Source organism: Arvicanthis niloticus, chromosome 21 (genome assembly GCF_011762505.2).
Source record: "Arvicanthis niloticus isolate mArvNil1 chromosome 21, mArvNil1.pat.X, whole genome shotgun sequence".
Taxonomy (NCBI): domain Eukaryota; kingdom Metazoa; phylum Chordata; class Mammalia; order Rodentia; family Muridae; genus Arvicanthis; species Arvicanthis niloticus.
In genome coordinates this window covers 29,596,939-29,616,978 of record NC_047678.1, presented here as the reverse complement: position 1 = coordinate 29,616,978, position 20,040 = coordinate 29,596,939, and the positions used below count along the sequence as shown (strand labels likewise).

General features: G+C 45.2%; 1 protein-coding gene and 1 pseudogene across 3 annotated transcripts in view; both read left to right on the top strand.

Moving 5' to 3' along the window:
• LOC117693684 (uncharacterized) overlaps positions 1–20,040 on the top strand; it is a 122,997-nt gene that overhangs the window by 3,372 nt on the left and 99,585 nt on the right. The window lies entirely within an intron of this gene.
• On the top strand, positions 2,625–3,056 carry LOC117693370 (coiled-coil domain-containing protein 12 pseudogene; annotated as a pseudogene).

Sequence of the window (20,040 nt, the reverse complement as noted above, 5' to 3'; positions counted from 1 at the left end):
GGAACCCACGCAAAGGTGGAAGAAGTGACTCTACAGCGTTGTCCTGTGCCTGTATGTGCACAGGCATACACGCACAAACACTATAAGCTCCAGACTATACCCCCAACCCCAGGCTAACTGGTGACTTTAGATCCCACTCCAGTCCCAAGTTTTACCTCATTGCATCCCCAGGAATGATCACCCTAAGAAAGCTGAAATGCCAGGCCAAGTCCAGAGCACCAGGTGAACCCTGCCCATAGTCAAGTGGAGTTCCTTAGAGCTGGAACAGAGTCAGTCACAGCAGGATGGGCAGACACAGCCGGCTATAAAACTGAGACAGGACATGCCCTGTGGAAGTCCACTTTCACCCTACCCACCACACTGGGTTCCCCACCCCAGCCAAAGATGGTGAAGCCCCACAGGTACTTCTTCTCTGAGAAAAAGGCCATGAAGATGAGGCTGTTCAAGTACAGCCCCTCCAACAGAATCCAGTAGTAGTTGGTGGCCAGGAAGTAGAGGAAAAAGGTCATGGTCACTCAGCAGCCAGCCTAAGAGACCAACCAGGGTTAGTTCCAGAAGGTAGAACCTGCATCTTATAGGCAAGGTTTGGTTCTCATTACTGGGAGAAGTTAGTTCTCTCTAGGCTGCTGGGTTGGGACCAATGTAGTCCATATCTGTGTTCAGGTAGACTCAAGGAGGGGGCAGAGAGGAGACCCCTGAGATGGGGGATCAGAACTGTGAGGCTGGATGGGAGATGTCTTCTGTCCTCATGGTAAAGGTCCCTTAGAGATGCCGGGGTGGTCTCCCTCTGTAGTTCAAACACCCTCTGTCCAGGCTATGTATGAGTCACACACACCCTTCCCCATCCCCTATCCTACTGATCCCATCTAGTTCTATGGATTCTGGTTCTATGCAAGAGCTTCGTGTTTCAGAGAGCTTTTGACCCTTCTAGGCATGGCTTGGCTATCTTTTCTTTAAGGAAGTTGGCCCAGCCCACCCTGTTAGGCACAAGCACCCTCATCAAAACTCCTGGCTTGCCTCACACCATCTAAATCCACTAGGACCCTGTGCTGTGCCTGCCATCTGCAAAGAGAAACCCATATTTATTTTTAGCAAATTTTCCAATCCCTCTGCCCTCCTTACACACACACACACACACACACACAGACACACACACACAGGTGCATGGTCTTGTCTGGGTGTGAGGGCTCTGGTGGGCAGACAGCACTTTCCTGGGTCCAGGATGGTAAGGATCACCTGAGCCTGCTGACTTTCCCCTGCCTGATCCATCTCTTTTAGGCCTTCACTCTGGCTGGGTCTCCCTCTATTTATTGAGCCCACTCTAGGTAGCCCTGACTGTCCTGCAAGTCGCTATGTAGACCAGGCTGGACTCAAACTCAGAGATCCATCCACCTGCCTCTGTCTCCCAAGTGTTGGGATTAAAGGCATTCACCACCACTGCCCTGTGCTGGTCAAACTCTTTCTATACTGTGGCGCTTATTTGGCCCTGGTTGCCGTTTGCAGGATCCTAGGCAGGGAAGGCAGCCTGACTCTGATTATGTTGCAGCTCCAGAAAGGGATGAGTGATCATTCTTGAGTTCATAGGAAAAGGCCATGCAGCCAGGTCTCCAACTCAGCAGGTCTGGAGCCGAGCCAGAGAGTGGACAGCGAGGCTTAAGAGCAACCACTCATCAGGAGAGTTTGAGGTGCCACTGGCTGCTGCTGTCTGTAGAGCAGGGAGAGGCTGACCCCAGAGTGAGATGGGATTGAGAGTGGCCAAGGCAGGTTTCTGAGTGTTTGTCTGGTAGTGGGGCTTTAAGAAGAGGTTATCCTATGTAACCAGACTGAACCCGACCCCATAATTTTGATGCCTCAGCCTCTGAAGTGCTGGAATTACAAACATGCACCATCTCACCCGGCTCAGGGAATGTTTCTCAAGGCATTTGCTCTTGAAGAATTGGCACAAGTGGATAAGGATGGCTAAGTATTCCAAGAAGGCAATCAGGAGAGGAGTGTGGAGGTGAGGCAAAACCAGAGCAATGCACTCCCTGTATTCTCTTCCTCTAAGGTCTGATTGCTCTTGCTTTTCTAGGAATTTGGTTCCACTTAAAAATTAACTGCCCCAGGACACATCCTGGGAGGAGCATATTCCTTAGTCCAAGGATACCTGCTGGATTACCCTGCTGGATTAACATTCAGAGGAAACAGGGATTAACATTCTCAGACCACACCTGCAGGTGGGGAAGGCCCTAGGCAGGTAGACACATTCCTCAGGAGGAATCAATCCTCAACATTTACAGACAAGGGAGGTCCTTGCCACCTCATTCCCCAAAGACCAATCAGTTTAAAAGTCACATTGTTCCACCAATCATATTGTGCCTAGTCACTGTTTAGTCCACTCTGTAAACAGTATAAAAACTGCTCTTAACTTCAACTTGAGGTTCTTCTTGGTTCTTCTGGCCTGTATGCAGAGAACTCCAGTGCACTGGGTTATTATTATCATCCAACCTCAGGTTATTGCAGCGAATCCGGACCGTGAGAGTTTCTGGGGGAGCGTGTCCCCTGGTTTTAGATCTTTAAGTCCAACACTTGCTGACTGAGTCTGCATGAGGCCAGAGCAGAAAAGAAGGGGGGCCTCTGCAAAGATGGCGGCTGCTCCTGCTGGTGTGTGCCAACTTGAAGAAGAGGCGCTGATGCGGAAAGAACGGCTGAAGGCCCTCCAGGAGAAAGCTGGGTGCAAGGACAGGGGAGATGGGAAGCCACAGCGCAAGAGGCTCAGAGATGTGGAAGAGGAGTACAGGGAACCCAGGTTTCAGAACTATGTCCCAGAGGATAGAGACCTGAAGAGGTGGCAGGTCCCCCAGGCCAAACCAGTTGCAGTGGAGGAGAAGGTGAAGAAGCAGCTGGAGGCTGCCAAGCCAGAGCCTGTCATTGAGGAAGTGGACCTGGCCAACCTAGCACCTAGGAAACCGGATTGGGATCTCAAGAGAGATGTGGCCAAGAAGCTGGAGAAGCTGGAGAAGCAGACCCAGAGAGCCATCGCAGAGCTGATCCACGAACGGCTGAAAGGCCATTAGGACAGCCTGGCTTCTGCAGTGCACACCACCATCGAACAAGAGGCCTGTGACTCTGACTGAGATGCTTTCCGTGTTTCATCTCTTCAGCACACACACATCCTGTGGGAAGGTAGTCTCAGACAGGGATGGGGTTAGGCTGACCAGCACTTCTGGGTCTTGAGAACTGAGCCAGCCCACTGAGTCTCAGCTTCTCTTGGTTGTGACAGTTCATCTCCCAGGGCATTCCACTACCCCGAGTGGGTCAAAGCTGCGATCTGTACATATGTATGTAAACAGAGCTTTGTAAGTTCTGGAAATAAAGCTGCATTTAGTAGAGGTGTGTCGCTTTCAGTTTTTTTTTTTTTTTTTGGTGCTCGGGGGGTTGGACTTGGGATGCAGAAGTTTTACTTACTGTTCTTACTCCTGGGTAGGGCCAGCCTAGGTGAGCCTGGAGGGGTGGGCAGTGCCAAGGTTGACCTTCTGCTCCTAGTCTCTAGTCAGACTCAGCAGTGGTCGCCTCGGAACCCTTAGATCACAGATATAGAGACTGGGATTGTCCTCTTAAGACCCCTCATAAGGCCTTGCAGTAGTTTGTGCCAAGGAAGGAGAGAGTCCCACATGGTCCTCTGGACCCCTGCCAGTATGAGAGTGAGGAGGCTGCACTCTGAAGAACTTCACAGAGAACATGGAAGGTTAGAGGCTATCACACTGCTCTCCCTGATCCTGCACTACTACCAGCCATGCATCTCTTTCCTCTCCCAGTCAGAGCTATGGGTCAGTTCTACTAGAGATCAGGCTGTGGTATGCTAGGGTTTAGCTGTGATCTTGGAGCCTGGAGTAAGCTGTGAGCCTCTGTGTTGATTCTCTAGTTGACAGCCTGGAAGCATGAAGCTGATGTAGGTATAGCCATCTGGAGCTCCTCTCTGGGAAGATTACACCTGCAGTTTGCAGGGCCAGCCCCTGCGGACTTCTTTCCTGTTCTGGTTCTTCTTGAAGCAGCAGAGTGAGAGGAACTTCGAAGGGGGTGAGACTTGGTCTTAGGAGATATTTAGGGTTGTTGTGTAATAATTGAAGGCCCCCATACTCAGGAGACCCTTCCTCAAGTCTCAGGGAATCACGACCACCCAAAGATCACAAGAAACCATACCTGGATGCAATCAGCAGAGGTTTATTAGGGAAGAAACCTGGCAGCCAGCAGTGTCACCACGCACTCTCGAAGGAGTGGGGTTCCACCCCAACATCCAGTCTGTGGAGGGTTTTAAAGTGAAAAACCAAAACCAGGGGAGTGGGGAGGGGGTTTGAGGGGTTGCCAAGGATACAGAACATAAGAATAGCAAAACATTCCAGAGAAACCCACCCTGAAAGGTTAATAGCCATGTCACTGTGTCCCACCTTCTCATTTACCAACTACTTCAGATTAACTGTCTTCACTTCTTCCTGCTATGGCCCCACCTAGGTGGCTAGCATCTTTTTTCTGTGGGCAGGAATGCCTTCCTGCCTTGGGCCTCTCCCACCCACAGCTGGGCCTACTGCCTGAGGCTTGATTCAGGTAATAGTGTCCTCCACCTGGAATGTGTCCTGGGGTAGTCAAAATCTTACATTTAGTTCAGCATTCTGAGACCTGCATTTTTCTGCCCAGGTCTAAGGGCTATAAAGAAATCTACACATATTTCATAAAATGGCCTTTATAATTTTTCACTCTACATAATAATAAAGCATTTACCTATCTAACTCTAAGTCACTTTGCTACTGTAGCTGACCTACCTTGGAGGCCAGAAACTGCAGTCTCTGGCATTCAACACCTCAATGTAAAACAGCAGGCTATTAAGTAAAGGATTAATTGTTAGAGCTTTTTCCCTTTTGTGGGGAGCCTGCAGATATCATCCTTGCAGCCATCTTTAGCCATCTACCCCGACAAGGGACTGGATTACAATAGCCTACATTGCTGAGCACATTCTGATAACATCTGGTTTTAGATACCCAGGATCTTCCCTTGGGTGTGTGAGACTTAAAGGTATGTTACTTAAGGGTGTGACTTAGAGGTCAGTTTTAGAGATAAGGCTTAAGGGCATGACCACAAGGCTGTGTGCAGAACAGGTACCTAGAGGAGCACCTAGTTTCTCTATTGATTCCATATTGGTTAGAATGAATGGCATATGACTTTAGGGAAGAAGAATTGTAAAGAACAGGGAAGACTGTTACTAGTGGTCAGCACTGGCTGATTGCAACCAATAGCAAAAGCAGTGAGAGGCCGCCAGGGGACAGCTACCTCCCACTCCGCAAATGGATTCATAGACCCCAATCTAGAAATAACCATTTCCTGCTGGGAGCCCGTGAACAATGAAGTTCTAACAGTGTGGTGTTCTCTACAGAGCAGTGGCTTTGTCAGGGAGAGTACCTGCTGACACTGCAAAGCAGAGTCACTGGAGCACATCAGCAGGAGTGATGACAACTGAGGCCCCACCCCTCAGTCCCTTCACAAGAGATAAAGGGAGCAGAAATCTTATTGACAGTGTGAGGACAAGAATGGTGGAATAGAGACAGTGATCCCTGTGCAATGTCACATAGAGTAAGGAGAGCATGGCTGCAGCAGACTCCAGGGAAGTAAAATTAAAAGCCTTTTTTTGTTGTTGTTGAATTTCTATGGAACGTATTTCTGAGGAAAAGTCTTAGTGTTCTCAAGCCCCTTTGTAGCAGAGAAGAAGAGGCAGACAACAATTGTCTTCAGGCCCCACATACTGTTAAGTGAGTAGGTCACAGCCAGCCCAAAGGGAAAGAACAGGAGACAGTGGCCTCACAGCTAAGGCCCAGCTATCAGGAGCTAATGACAAGGACACAGACACAGCTCATGATCTTTCAGACCCATTGCTTCTGCCTAAATAAAAAAGTTTCCAATGTGCCCAGCTATGACCTTTTTATAGATTATTAAAGCTATATATGTCTCATTTTTTAACAACAAAAGAAAGAAAATTATTTTTAAAGCAAAATTAATAAAGATACCAGAAAGGGTTAGTAATATTTGTGAAATGAAGGAATAAGTGCCCAGAGTTTTTCAATAACTGTTTTAAAGTTGCAGTCACTTCTGGGGGAGGACCTGAAAGTCAACAGATAGTAAGAAGCAGAAAGGGACAGAACCCCAAACACACACTCTTAAGCTTTGGTAACGTATCGCTTTTGGTTAATAGTAACTGATGAAATTCCCAAAATGAAAGCCAGAGCATTGGTAGCAAGAGGACTGAAAAGCAGGTCTGAAACAGCTAGGGTGCAGGTGCAGTCTATTCTCATGTTCTGGAAAATGATCTTTCCTGGTAAGTTCAGCCCATGACCTTCCCTGAATAAAAATAAAAATAAATAAAATAAAACACTCTTTTATTCTCAGAAAATTCAATTCCCAGCACCACATGGTGGCTCATAACCATCTGTAATGGGACCTGATGCCTTCTTCTGGTGTATGTGAAGAGAGTGACAGTGTACTCACATACATAAAATAAATAAATAAATAAATAAATCTTTAAAAAAAAAAACTTAGCCAAATATTTAGGTTATACACTAACCAAAAAATCAAGAAAACTGCAGGGCAGTGGTGGCACACACCTTTACTCCCAGCACTTGGGAGGTAGAGGCAGGTGGGTCTCTGAGTTTAAGGCCCACCTGGTCTACAGAGAGAGTTCCAGGACAGCCATGGCTGTCCACAAAGAAACCCTGACTCAAACAAACAATTAAGAAAAAGAATCAGGAAAGTCAGACGTGATACTGCTTTGGTGTTATCCAATCCAATTCCTTCATTTGATATGTGAAGAAAAAGAGACTCTGATCATAGTGGCATCTAATCTACTATCACTTTCATCTGGGAGAGTCCACAAGGACTCACAGCAAAGAATCTAAATTGGTGTCTTAGTAACAGAACACTAAGTTCTGTTAGTTTTTGACTCCGTGGTGGTGGTTTAAATGAGAATGTCTCCACAGGGGCAGTTGTTTGAACTTGGTCCCCAGTTAGTGGAGCTTTTTGTGTAGCCTTGAAGCTGTGGACAGATGAAGTATCTCATGGAGGACTCAGAGCCACATATGCCTTCCAGTCCTTTATTTCCTCTGGCTCCTGCTTACAGCTCAGGAGCCAGTCTGCTTTGTGCCCAGCTTCCATGTTTGCTGTTCCCTTCATGACAGTCTCTTAGCCCTCTGGAATCCTAAGTCCAAATGAACCCTTTCTCCTATGCTTTGGTCACGGTGTTTTATCACAGCAATAGAAAAGGAACTAAGCCAACCACATTGTCACAGCCCTTCTGTGTCTGACAGTCTCAATCATATTCTTAGCTATTTTAGGGGCTGCATGGTGTAAGAAAGTTAGTGGTGACTGACAACTTGATAGGATCTGGCATTTCCTATGGGACAAGCCTCCAGGCACACTTGTGAGGGACTGTCTCGATTAGGTCAAAGACATGGGATGACCCCTTCTTTTTTGTTCTTGTTTTGTTTTTTGAGACATGTTTTCTCTGTGTAGCCTTACCTATCCCGGAATTCACTCTGTAGACCAGGTCTTGACTTTAGGATGCACCTGTTTCTGTCTCTTCTGTGTTAGGATTAAAGGCATTTAATGCAGGGCTAAACACTTCTTTAAATTTCTTGCATCAGAGTATTTGATCATAGTGATGGAAAAAGCAACTAAGATAAATGATACCTCGTGTTGTAACTTTCATTGTTTCAATGCCCATTTTTACTGATGGTCTTTAAACACTTTAATCTCCCTTCTAGCCCAGCACCCACCAGAGGCAGTGGAGAAGAAAGGATAGAGGGGAAGTGGGCCTGTTTAGAGATGGTCCTTTGGAGCAAATCCCATGTACATTGTCAGGAAATCAGCAGTTTAGTTCACAGGTCATAGCTCGATCCACTCGTAAACACTTCACGGATATCCTAGCAGTCCAGTTCGGTAGTGTCAGGATATGCCCAGCAGGGGTGGCATGGCCTAGGAGGAACAGCCAGGCCTCAGTCAAACCAGCAGGAGTGAGCAGGAGGGACCAGGGCCAACAGCAAAGCCAGGATAAGTTCATGGCTGTGCCTCTCTCAATGAAGGGAAGATCAACAAAGGTGTGAGACCAACAAGTATTTAGCTATGCAAGCAAGCCAAGCTCAGCCTTGGTCACTGTCCATCAAGTCCTATTTAAACTCCCTCCAAACATCATGTGTCCTCCATGGTTCTTGCCTCAGCACCAGAGTCTGTCTCAGCAGACATTATTCTTCCAATTGGCTGGAAAACATACCTTCACATCAGTTTTAGCACAACACCATCCAACACAACTGACTTTCCAAAGAACCCTTAAGTTTCCACTTCATCGTGTGTTTTTACTCACGTATTATTTTTACTCGTGTATATGTGTATAGGGGGTATGTTCAGATGAATGCAAGTGCCCACAAAGACAAGAAGACCATTGGAACTCCAGGAATTGGAGCTATGGGCAGTGGTGAGTTGCATGGTGTGGGTCCTACTAGGAACCCAACTCCCTTATCCAATGGTGGAAGTGTTAAGTATTCTTTTTTCATGTTCCCCAACCCCCCGTGTTAAGTATTTTTAATTTAGGTATTTTCCTTTTTATATTTTTCTTCTTAAGTTAAACCTTTTTGTAATAATTACAGATTCTCATGCAATTTTCACAATTAGAAGAAATAGAAAAAACAATACACATAACCCCATATCTACTTTACTGTGTTTCCCCCATGGGAGCAACCTGGAAACAAGTGTAACATTACAAGAAATTCAAATGCATATATTTAAGGTGTTTTACAGGTCATCAAATGTCCCACCCCCATTCCTGGCTTTTTTTTTTTTTTTTTTTTTTTTTTTTTTTTTTTTTTTTTTTGCAATAGGTTTCATCATATAACTCTGGCTAGTCTGGAATTCCATCATATAAGATCAGGCTAGCTTTGAATTCACTTGCCTCTGCCTCCCGAGTGATGAGATAAAAGGTTTGTGCCACCCAGCATACCTCCTCACTCACTGTTCAGTGACTTCACAGTGATTGTCTTTGTGTGTGTCTGTGTGTGTGTATGTGTCTGTGTGTTATGATGAACAGCTAAACTCTGTGTTACAACTTTGGGATGTTTGATCTCTCCTTTTAGAACTGGATTATCATATCAACTGCAGCAGGAACAACAGAATTAATTATTGCAAACAATGTCAAAAGTAACTAAGGGAGAAACTGTCCATCTATTTTCTGTGCCCTCCCCCCAGGCCTAAGCAGGCCTGCAAAGTCATTTACCACAATAGACCAAGCAACTGTAGGACCTAGGAGATGCATTGCATTACCAGCCTTGGCACCTTGGAGCCTGCTACCTGAGCTAAGAAGAATGGACTGCTTGCTGAGCTAGCCTTGACACCTTCTGGACTGCTATCTCCTTGCCCAGCCCCGGGCTGAACTGAGAAGAGACTCTGGGGGGTGGGGCTTTCCCTTTATATGTGAAAGCAAATTATTAAACTTCGAGCCTTGATCAGAGAACTTTGTCTTGGCTTCATCTCTTCCAGCCCGTTTCCCTATTCTCAGCCTCTCTTACAGGTGAACCAGGTTCAGCTGTTGCTGCTGACGGCAACAGTTTTCTAGAACTGGGAAGCAAATATCCTCAGAGAGCATCTCTTCCATTTTCTGGATAGAATTATGGTTTCCCCAAGGAATAACTTTTCCTGACAGTGTGATTCCTTGTATTTTCTTACAGATCTCAGATACTCAGGCTTTTGAGATAGAACATGAATTAGAAACACAAACAGCAGTGGTGTGTCACGAGGCTGAGCTGGTTCTGTGGTGTAGGTGCCAGCAAACACACCAACACCTGTGTCCCTCTGAGCCCTAATGAAGCTTACAAGGAAAAAAGACAAGGCAGTAGATGGGACTTGTTGGGTGCCGACTTTTAGCAGAAAGCGGCTATCAGCTTTGCAGCCATCTTGAGCCATATACCCTGACATGAGATTTGAATTACAATCACCTACAACAGCTGAGAACACTCTGATAATCTTGGTTTAGATACCTTGAGATTAAAGGTGTGTGAGATTATAGAGATCAGAGTTAGAGACAAGCCCTAAGGGCATGATTAAAGGTGTAACTTAGAGGCGTGGCTTAGAAGTGAGACATATAAAAGGCAGAGACAGAACAGATCAGAATTGAGACGATAGAAGACATTAGTCAGACTATAGAAGACAGAACCAGAGATCAGAGAATATAGACGGAGATCAGAGAATACAAGGGATCATCAGAGACGAATCTCAGACATTTTAGGTAAAATCTGGCCTCACCCTCAATCTTGCTGAAACCCGACCTGCAGAACGGAGCAGCAGCTTGGGTCGGGATACAGTGGCTGCCCAAACGTGGGTCAGCCCGGGCCTCAACATTTTGCCTGGGCTGCAACATTTATTTTGGCTGCCCCAACTTGGGGCTAGTGCGGTCCCCAACAGGGACTCACTTGGAAGAGGAAGGAGACTAAGGGGCATGTGAGGAGGACAGCAGGGAGGAGGGTGGCCAGGATTGGAGCACAGGATGTGCTTGTATGAAAAGGTCATCATGAACTCATCCCTATGTATAACTAGTATGTCCCAATAAAACATTCTTTAAAGTTTGTGCATATAAAGTACATTCAGTTTGGACCTTTAGCTTTTAAAAATTACTTTATTTACTTTACATCCTGATTGCAGCCTCCCCTCTCTCCCTCCCATCCCCCATAATAAAATATTTTTAATAGTATGTAATGGAATTGACAAGAAGCCATTTCAATAGCCACTAATAATATTTATAAAATGTTTGTATTGTGTTTTAAATTTTTATTTTATGTGCGTTGGAGTTTTGCCTGCATGTTTGGAGATGTTGGATTCCCTAGGACTGGAGTTGCAGACAGTTGCAAGTTACCATGTGGGTACTGGGAGTTGAACCTGGGACCTCTGGAAGAACAGCCAGTGCTCTTAACTGCTGAGCCATCTCCTCAGCTGCCACTAATAATATTTTTGAAGTTAAAAGGAGAAGAATTTACATTTTAATTATGCCTTCTGGCACACATTTGTCTTCAGCAGGTCACCAGACAGCTCCCTGTATTCTGTAGTATCTACCTTACACATTGTTTTCAGTCTGGAAGGTCAAAGTTGAGATTTGCCACAGCAAGAAGTGATGCTAGGTAGTTGTAGAGGGTCAGTGTGAGTGACTCTTCTAGGAAAATGGTCATTGCTTTTGCTCTTCCCTTCTGATCAGGTGGGAAAGAACATATTCTTCCAATGGGTAACTGCTCAGAAGCTGCCAAGCTGCCCCTGAAGGCAAACCCAGGTGCACAGAGACCTGGGAATAGCCACAAGTCAGGTTTTGCTGGCTGACTTTCCCCTGCCATGACCCATGTTTCTTTAATAGTAGTTAGACATAAGATGCAATGGATCTAATGGACCGCCTCTTTCTTCAAAGGCTACACTTTTGCCAGAATGAAGCATGCCTTCTTCATAATGCATTGATCCTTCAAGGCAATCCTTGGCCTACTCACCATGAAGGATTTTACTTCATGAGTCATTTACCAGAGTCTGTCTCTGCCATAACTTTTTTTTTTGTTTTGTTTTTTGTTTTTCGAGACAGGGTTTCTCTGTGTAGCCCTGGCTGTCCTGGAACTCACTCTGTAGACCAGGCTGGCCTCGAACTCAGAAATCCGCCCGCCTCTGCCTCCCAAGTGCTGGGATTAAAGGCGTGCGCCACCACCGCCCGGCTCTGCCATAACTTTATATCACAGACCAGAAAAATGACACTGGAGTGAATTCAAAAAACCACTATTCTACACGAGGTAGACATGGCCATTTACCCTTAGGTTTCAGTGTTTCCCGTGTTATTGTGAGAGTTATAAGTTACTTTTTTTTTTTTTAATCACCAGGCCATCAGAGGGAACTCATCCAACTGCAATAGACCTAGGATTATTCCTTTCCCCTTAAGTCCCACTAGCCAAACAGTAGGTGATACATGTTTTTTATACATGCAAAGGTTCATTCACAAGAACATCCAAGTCCTGTTTGAATAATGGGTTCTGTGTGTAAGACTTGATCCATACTAAAAATGTGTAGGGGATCATGATTTTCTGCCTGGTGGCTGACATGAGTTTTCTGCACTCTGTGGCTTCTGGCTGTAGATCATGAATGCCATTGTCATTGGCACCTGTAGAGACCCACTCCTAGGAACAGCAAGGCATGCTTGCCACTGACATAAAAAATCTTATAGTTCAAGACCCCTGGGTTGCAAAGCCAGCCTTGTTTCTGGTTTCAGCAAGTTCAACTCTCTTGCTTCTGACCATAAATGTCACCTCTGGGGTCCTGTTAGATGGATACCCAGGGAACCTAGATTCTTAGTTACTCTTTTGCCTTCACCTGAAAATACTTTAGAGTAGAGAACGCTCTCAAGGATGCTCCACTCACATTTAGAGTGCATTCTAATGGCCTGTGGAAGTGCACACTCAGGAGGCAGAGGCAGGCTTGGACTACAGAGCGAGTTCCACGATAAACCAGGCTACAGAGAGAAACCTTTTCTTGAAGATTAAAAATGAATGAATGTATGAATGAATAAATAAATAAATGTATGTAAAACTCAACAGATGAGTGAACGCTACAAGAGGATATGGAAAGAGAAGCCTGGTTTTCTTCCACATTACAGCGACATCCATTCCCTCTGTATCTAGGTAGCATCACATTGAGTGCCACCACCCATGGGCTGACACTCACACAGAGTCCTGTATGTTTGCCTCCAGCACTGAGGCATTTATGGAGTAACTATATCTCCATTATTGTTTTCCACCCCACGGTTGTGAGCGCTGGGCACACAGTAGGCTTCTGGGTCAGTGGGAGACAGATGCACTATGTTGGTTCACTGGAGAACTTAGTAGTTACTTCTGATCAGGAATAGCACTCCTCCCCCATCCTGTGGACATAGAAAATAGCAACTGAAGATAACAGATCTCAGTTTCTAAGTGATTATTATTGAATAATAAGGTCCACATGGCCCTCGTGTGGAGAGGTCAGCAAGAGGAACATCAAATTTTTTCTTACAGGTTCTAGTAAGTATACCTTAGATATGATATAAAAACTTGCTTTTATTCAGTGAGTTTGTAGTTATTTTTATAATCCAGCCAGCATGTATGTATGTGTGTGTGTGTATGTGTGTGTGTGTACGTGTGTGTGTGTGTGTGTGTGTGTGCATGTGTGTGTGCATGTGCACGTGTGTATGTTCATATGCAGTTGTGTGTCAAGGATACATGGGGAAACCAGAGGTCAATAGTGATTATCTTCTTTAGTCATTCCCTGCCTTATCTTTTGACAGAAGATCTCACTGAAGTTGGAGCTAAGCAGTCTGATTCAGTGAGTCTAACCAAACTGGCCAGGGATCTTCCTCCTCCTCTACCTCCTCAGTGCTAGAACAAAGATGGTTTTCCCCTTAGTTTGTCTTCTGAGGTTAGTTCCCCTTGTTTGTCTTCTGAGACAGAGTCCTAGGATGTAGAAATTAGCCTCAAATTTATCCTTCCACTTCAGTCCTTCAAGTGCTGGAATTATTGGCAGGGACCTCCATGTATGTGTGTGTGTGTATGTGTGTGTGTGTGTGTGTATGTATGTATATACATACATACATACATACATACACAGTTTTATTTCTCTGTTGTATGTGTGGGAGTGCACACAGCACAGCCTTGGTATAAAGATCAAAGGATAAGTGGGGGAGTCCTTACCTCCTTCTCCCATGTTGCTCTTGGAGACTGAATCAGTTCCTCACTTTGGCAGTAAGTCCTTTACATGCTGAACCATCTTCTCAGCTCCCAGCTTAAAACAAGACATTTTCTCCACCCAGAAACCTTTACAAAGGTAAATCAGAAAAAAAAGAGCTTTAATAAGCCTTCAGTCAGAATGTAACACACATCACAGGTAACACACTGGGAGACTGCAAAGACACACTCACCCTCTTGTGTTGCTATGTGAGCACAACCTATTACACAGATGTTCACAAGAGTCAGGGTAATTAGTCCTCAATTAGTTCTCCCAGGGAGAGAATTTGACAGCACCATTCATTTATCCTAAATCCAGCTGATATTGGGTCACCACCTGCATCAGTTCATTGGTTTTATACAATAGAAAAACAGGCTTTCTTTATGAAAGAGGTAGTTTCCCAAACTGGAGCCAAGCTTTCCCTGAAGCCCGGCTCCTCATCCACAGACACTGGGAGACGGGGACCTAGTACAGTTAATCACATTACAGATCTCTGTACATAAGTAATGAAACATTTTATAGTGTAATGACATATTTATATTACAAAGACATTTAATAGAAGGCAATAAATTCATATGTAAGTATGTAATCGGTTTATACATGCTGTGTAATAAGATGTCAAAAATCATAAGATTTCAAAAGTCAATCTGAATGACGTCATCAGACAACTACCTAGGCAACTAAATTTGAGTAGACTATTTAAAGAAATACACACACATTTTGAGACAGAAATAACGTAACTTTTTTTCCTGAAGGAAAATGCTTAAAGTAACAGAGGGAAATCTTTCCCTTGTCCTTCGGAGGGAGAGCTGAGCTCCATACCTGATCTGTTTTCAGGCTGACCTTGAGCAGAGCCACTCTGGGTCAGCCACAGTCATTCGTAACCACGGGAATGAGCTCGCTTATATTCTCGTTGGTTTAGGATTGGTTAATCCAGTCCCTTATCCTTCAGGTCATAATTAAATCTCATGCACCAGAGAGAAGTCTAGACTGTGTGGATTCAGCAGTGAGTCAGAGGCAGACTCTCTTCACTAGGGAAATTATACGGCACAAAAGGAAACAGAACAAACAGATGAATAAGTATACTTAATAGTTTATTTCCAGTCTGCCCACAGGGCTGTGGAGTGCAAGGAGAAGAATGAAGCAGCCTGAGGGCCTGAGCTGGGCGGATACTGTGCACAGGAGGGCTGTGCAGTCTGAACTGTGAAGGAGTTCACTGCAGATGAAACCAGTCAGTGTCTCAGCAAAGGAAACAGATGTGTGGTTGGAGGAAGGGAACAGTTGCCAGGGGTGTTCCACTGGGAGTAGGAACATAGAAAAGTGGTCAGTGGGGCCAGATAGAATCCTGCTTTAAAACATGGGAAGTTTGAGGTTTCTCTTTTTAAATATTTGTTTAGTTATTACTATTTTTATTTAAATAGTATGTCTGTGTGTGCGTGTGCATATGTGCACGAGCATGCAAGGCCAATGAAGCCAGAAAAGGATGTTGGAGCCATTGGAGTTTCAGTTATAGGCAGTTGTGAGCTGCTGGGAACTGACCTTGGTCCCCTGGTACAGTGTTGGGTACTCCTAATTACAGATCCATCCCTGCAGCTCCAGAGATGCCTCCAAAAAAACCCAAAACAACAATCCATTCTTGTATGGTTGTAACAAGTGTTTCACAGGTATGTTTGTCTGTTTTGCTTGCATGTATGTCTGGGTACCTCCTGAGTGCCTCAGAAGAGGGCATCAGATCCCCCGGAACTGGAGCTGTGAGCTGCCATGTGGGTGTTGACACATGCAAGAACAACTGCTTTTAGGCACTGATTTACCTCTTAACAACAAAATACAGGGCTAGCCTGGGACTCCATCTCCAGGTCATCCAACACCCTGTTCCATCTCCCGTGGATACCCACTCACATCTAACATATGCACACATGTAGACACACACAAATAAATAAACCAATAAAAATTTAATTAAAAAAGTAACATTCAGGGCTGGAGAGATGGCCCGATGGTTAAGAGTACTGGCTGTAGACCAGGCTGGCCTCAAACTCAGAGAGATCCACCTGCCTCTGCCTCCTGAGTGATGAAATTTAATGGTGTGCCTGGTTACCTGCCTATTTTTTCTTTTCTTTCTTTCTTTCTTTCTTTCTTCCTTTCTTCCTTTCTTTCTTTTTCTCTTTCCTTTTACTTTTTATTTTTTTTAGACAGGTTTCTCTGTGTAGCCCTGGCTGTCCTGGAAGTGACTCTGTAGACCAGGCTGGCCTCGAACTCAGACATCCACCTGCCTCTGCCTCCCAAGTGCTGGGGCTAAAGGCATGTGCCACCACTGCCCAGCATCCCTGCCTGTTTTTGACTATATAAATACTTAGGTTTAATGAAATTGTTGTTGCAAAGATTACCATTTGCCTTATAGAATGGCCCACAATGGGCTGGTCCTCCCACATTAATCACTAATTAAGGAAATTCCCTACAGGCTTGCCTACCGCCTGATCATTTGAAGGCATTTTCTCCCTTAAGGTTCCCTCCCCTCAGATGACTTTAGATTGTGTCAAATTGACATACAACTAGCCAGGACCAGGTCTAATGTGGTTGCAGTCAGATGGTGTTTCCAGTCCCAGTCATCCTCAGAACCTTCTATATTCTGTCCACTGCCTGGGCTGCAGGATCTGAGCTTCTCCTTCGTCCCTCTTCCTCCATTTCTCTGGAAGGGTGTTTTGAGCCTTAGCTGTCCCTTTACAGAACCTCAGGGTAGCCAAATGTCTTACTGGAAGTTGAAGACTGTGATGACAAGTATCCCAAACCAACTGGATAACACACTAAAGCCTGTTATTAAGAGCTATAGACATCTTGCCGTACCCAGGAAGGTCCCAGCTATTTGCAGCATGCACTGGTTAAGAACCTGTGTGCACTCTTGCTCAGTCCCTCGTTAATGTTGTTAAATTAAGGTGGTATTACAGGATTTCCAAACGCTGTGAATGTGCAAATATGTCTTTATTCAATAACTGCAGTGGCCAGTCATGGTGGGCCCTTCTAAAAGATACATCTATGTCCCAATCCCTGGAACCTGTATTGCCTTAATAGACACAGGTGTGAATGTCATTTAATATGATAAAATACATGACTGGGTAGGACTGGGGACATGGGTCATCAATTAAAAGAAGCATAAACCACTTCTACAGAAGACTCAGGTTCTATTCCCACAACCTCCTGGGGCAGCCCACAACTTCCTGCAACTCTAGCACCAGGGAGATCTGACACCTCTAACTTTGTGGGCACCTGTGATCAAGTTCACAAACACCCATGCTCATTCACATAATTTTAAAAAATCAAAGATGTGACTGGGTTACCAATCTCAAATGAGGAACCTATCTTATTTACCCAGATGTGCTCTGAATACATTTACAGGTGACCTAAAAAGAAAGACATCCTAGCTGGATGATGGTGGCAGTGGTGTTTGCCTTTAATCCCAACACTTGGGAGACAGAAGCAAGCAGATCTCTGAGTTTGAGGTCAGCCTGGCTGACGGAGTGAGTATCAGGACAGCCACAGCTACAAAGAGAAACTGTGTCTCAAAAAAAAAACCAAAAAACAAACAAACAAACAAACAAACAAAAATAAAAGGCATCTCAGCTTGAAGATATGCACCTTTAATCCCAGCACTCAGTCCACTCAGCAGCAGGCAGAGGCAGGTGGATCCCTGTGAGTTCAAGTCCAGCCTTGTCTACAGAGTGAGCCTAGGCCACCAGAGCCACAAAATGAGATACAACAAAGCGGAGAAGAATGTGGACCAGTATGAGAACATTGACTGGTGGCAGAGACAGTGAACCACCGTTTCTCAGGTCCAGGGATGCTGTTGGGAGCCGACTTTAGCAGAAAGTGGCTAGATCAACTTTGCAGCCATCTGGAACCATATACCCTGACGAAAGATTTGGTTTTCAATAGCCTACAACAGCTGAAGCACACTCTGATATCCCACATATTTTGTGTTGCTGTTTACTGCCCCCAGCTGCAAGGTGCACGTGGTAGTCACGCCTGCAAGGTATTGCAGTTCACGTGCTGTCCACGTGCTATCTATGCCATACATGCCTGTAAGGCACACGTGCTATCCACGCCTGCAAGGCATTGTGGTGCACGTGCTGTCCACGCTATAGACGCCTGTAAGGCTTACGTCATATCAACACCTGCAAGGCACGTGGTATCCACTCGCCTACAAGGCACGTGGCAAAAGCCTATAAATAGCTCAGAATTCCCTTCAATAAACGAGACTTGATCAGAATCTCTGTCTTGTCTCCATTCTTCGCGTCTCTTCCCCTTTATCCCCATTCTCTCTCTCGCTAGACCCTGACCCTCGGACCGGAACGGGCAGTACGGGCTGCAACAGTTTGGTGTCCAACATCAGGCTCCAGTAAGCGCAACAGTTTGGTGCCCAAGCGTGGGGGGTTCGAGACAGTTTGGCGCCCAACGTGGGGCAGCAGGAACAAGAGACCCAGTGAGGGACTTTACGGAAGAAGAATCTGTTGGTTGCCGCAGGAATCTGCCGCATTGAGAAAGGTAAGGAAAATGGGACAAGAAATTAGTCAACCTGAATCCAAAATTAGTCAGCTTGAATTCAACTCTCTGTTTCGGTTTTGTTTGCTGCTCACATGTGTTAATTTTCTGCTTTTGTTCTTGAATGCTGTCATTTTGGTTCAAAATAAAAAGAAGCGTAAGTTAGAATCCAAAATACAACCAAAGGTTGATGACAATTTGTCAGAGCCAGATTGTGCTGACCGAGAGGAAGAGGAAGTCAAATTTTATGACGCTGAAATGCCCTTTCCCTATGTGCCTCTACCTCCAAGTGCTCCCCCAATGGAGACAATGGTTGTAGATCCTAAAAAGGAGTTACAGGACAAAATTACTACCCTTAAACAACTGATAGAGTTAGAAAAAGAGTATCAGGGCTTAAGTAACCAGTTACAGAAATTAAGGACAGGGAAGAGGTCTCAAGAGACTAACTGCGAAAATCCCCCGGATTTTCATGTTCCTCAACCTGGAGTCCAAAGGCAGTCCCTATCCTCTAGCTTTAGTTCAGCTACAGATCAGCCAGAGGAGGGAGACGCTAAGGCTTTCCCTGTATCAGAGACCAGAGACGCTCAAGGGGTTGCTTGGAGACATCACACAGGGTTTAATTTTCAAATTATTAAAGAATTAAAAAATGCAGTATCTCAATATGGTGCCACTGCTCCCTTTACTCTTGCAATTTTAGAATCTGTTGCAGAGGAGTGGCTAACTCCTAGTGATTGGAATATGTTAGTGAGGGCAGTTCTTAGTGGTGGAGACTATCTTATTTGGAAATCAGAGTATCATGAGAATTGTAAAGAGACAGCTAGGAGAAACATTCAGGCAGGCAATGGTTGGTCCTTTGATGCCTTAGTAGGAGAAGGGCAATTTGCTTCTAGTGATAACCAGATGCAATATGACCCAGGTTTATATGCTCAAATTCAAAATGCAGCCATGAAGGCTTGGCGTAAACTTCCGGTAAAGGGAGACCCTGGTGCATCTTTAACAGCAGTCAGGCAAGGGCCTGATGAACAATTTTCTGACTTTGTTCATCGATTAATGACAACAGCAGGGAGGATTTTTGGCAATGCAGAGGCAGGTGTAGATTATGTGAAACAACTTGCATATGAAAATGCTAATCCTGCCTGCCAAGCGGCCATTAGACCTTATAGGAAAAAGACAGACCTTACGGGATATATCAGACTCTGTTCTGACATAGGTCCCTCTTATCAACAGGGCTTAGCTATGGCAGCTGCTATGCAAGGAAAATCTGTAAGAGATTTTTTGACAAATAAAGACAGAAAGGCATGTTTTAAATGTGGTAAGCCTGGACACTTTGCAAGAGATTGCAAAGTAGAAAATGAGTTAAGCCAGAGACAGCCCAGAAAACAGCCTGGGCTCTGCCCACGTTGCAAACGTGGAAGGCATTGGGCTAGTCATTGTATGTCTAAAAGAGACGCACAAGGTAACACCCTTTTCTATGATCAGGGAAACGGGAACAGGGGCCAGCTCCAGGCCCCGAACCAACACAAGCCAAAACAGGCTTATGGAGCAGTCAGTGTCCTACCAGCAAACACCAATCCCTTTCTGAACTTAGTCGAGCAACACCAGGAAGCGCAGGACTGGACCTCAGTTCTGCCACCCACACAGTATTAACCCCAGAAATGGGACCTCAGGCTTTACCCACTGGAGTGTTTGGACCACTCTATCCAAATGTGTTTGGCCTGATAGTGG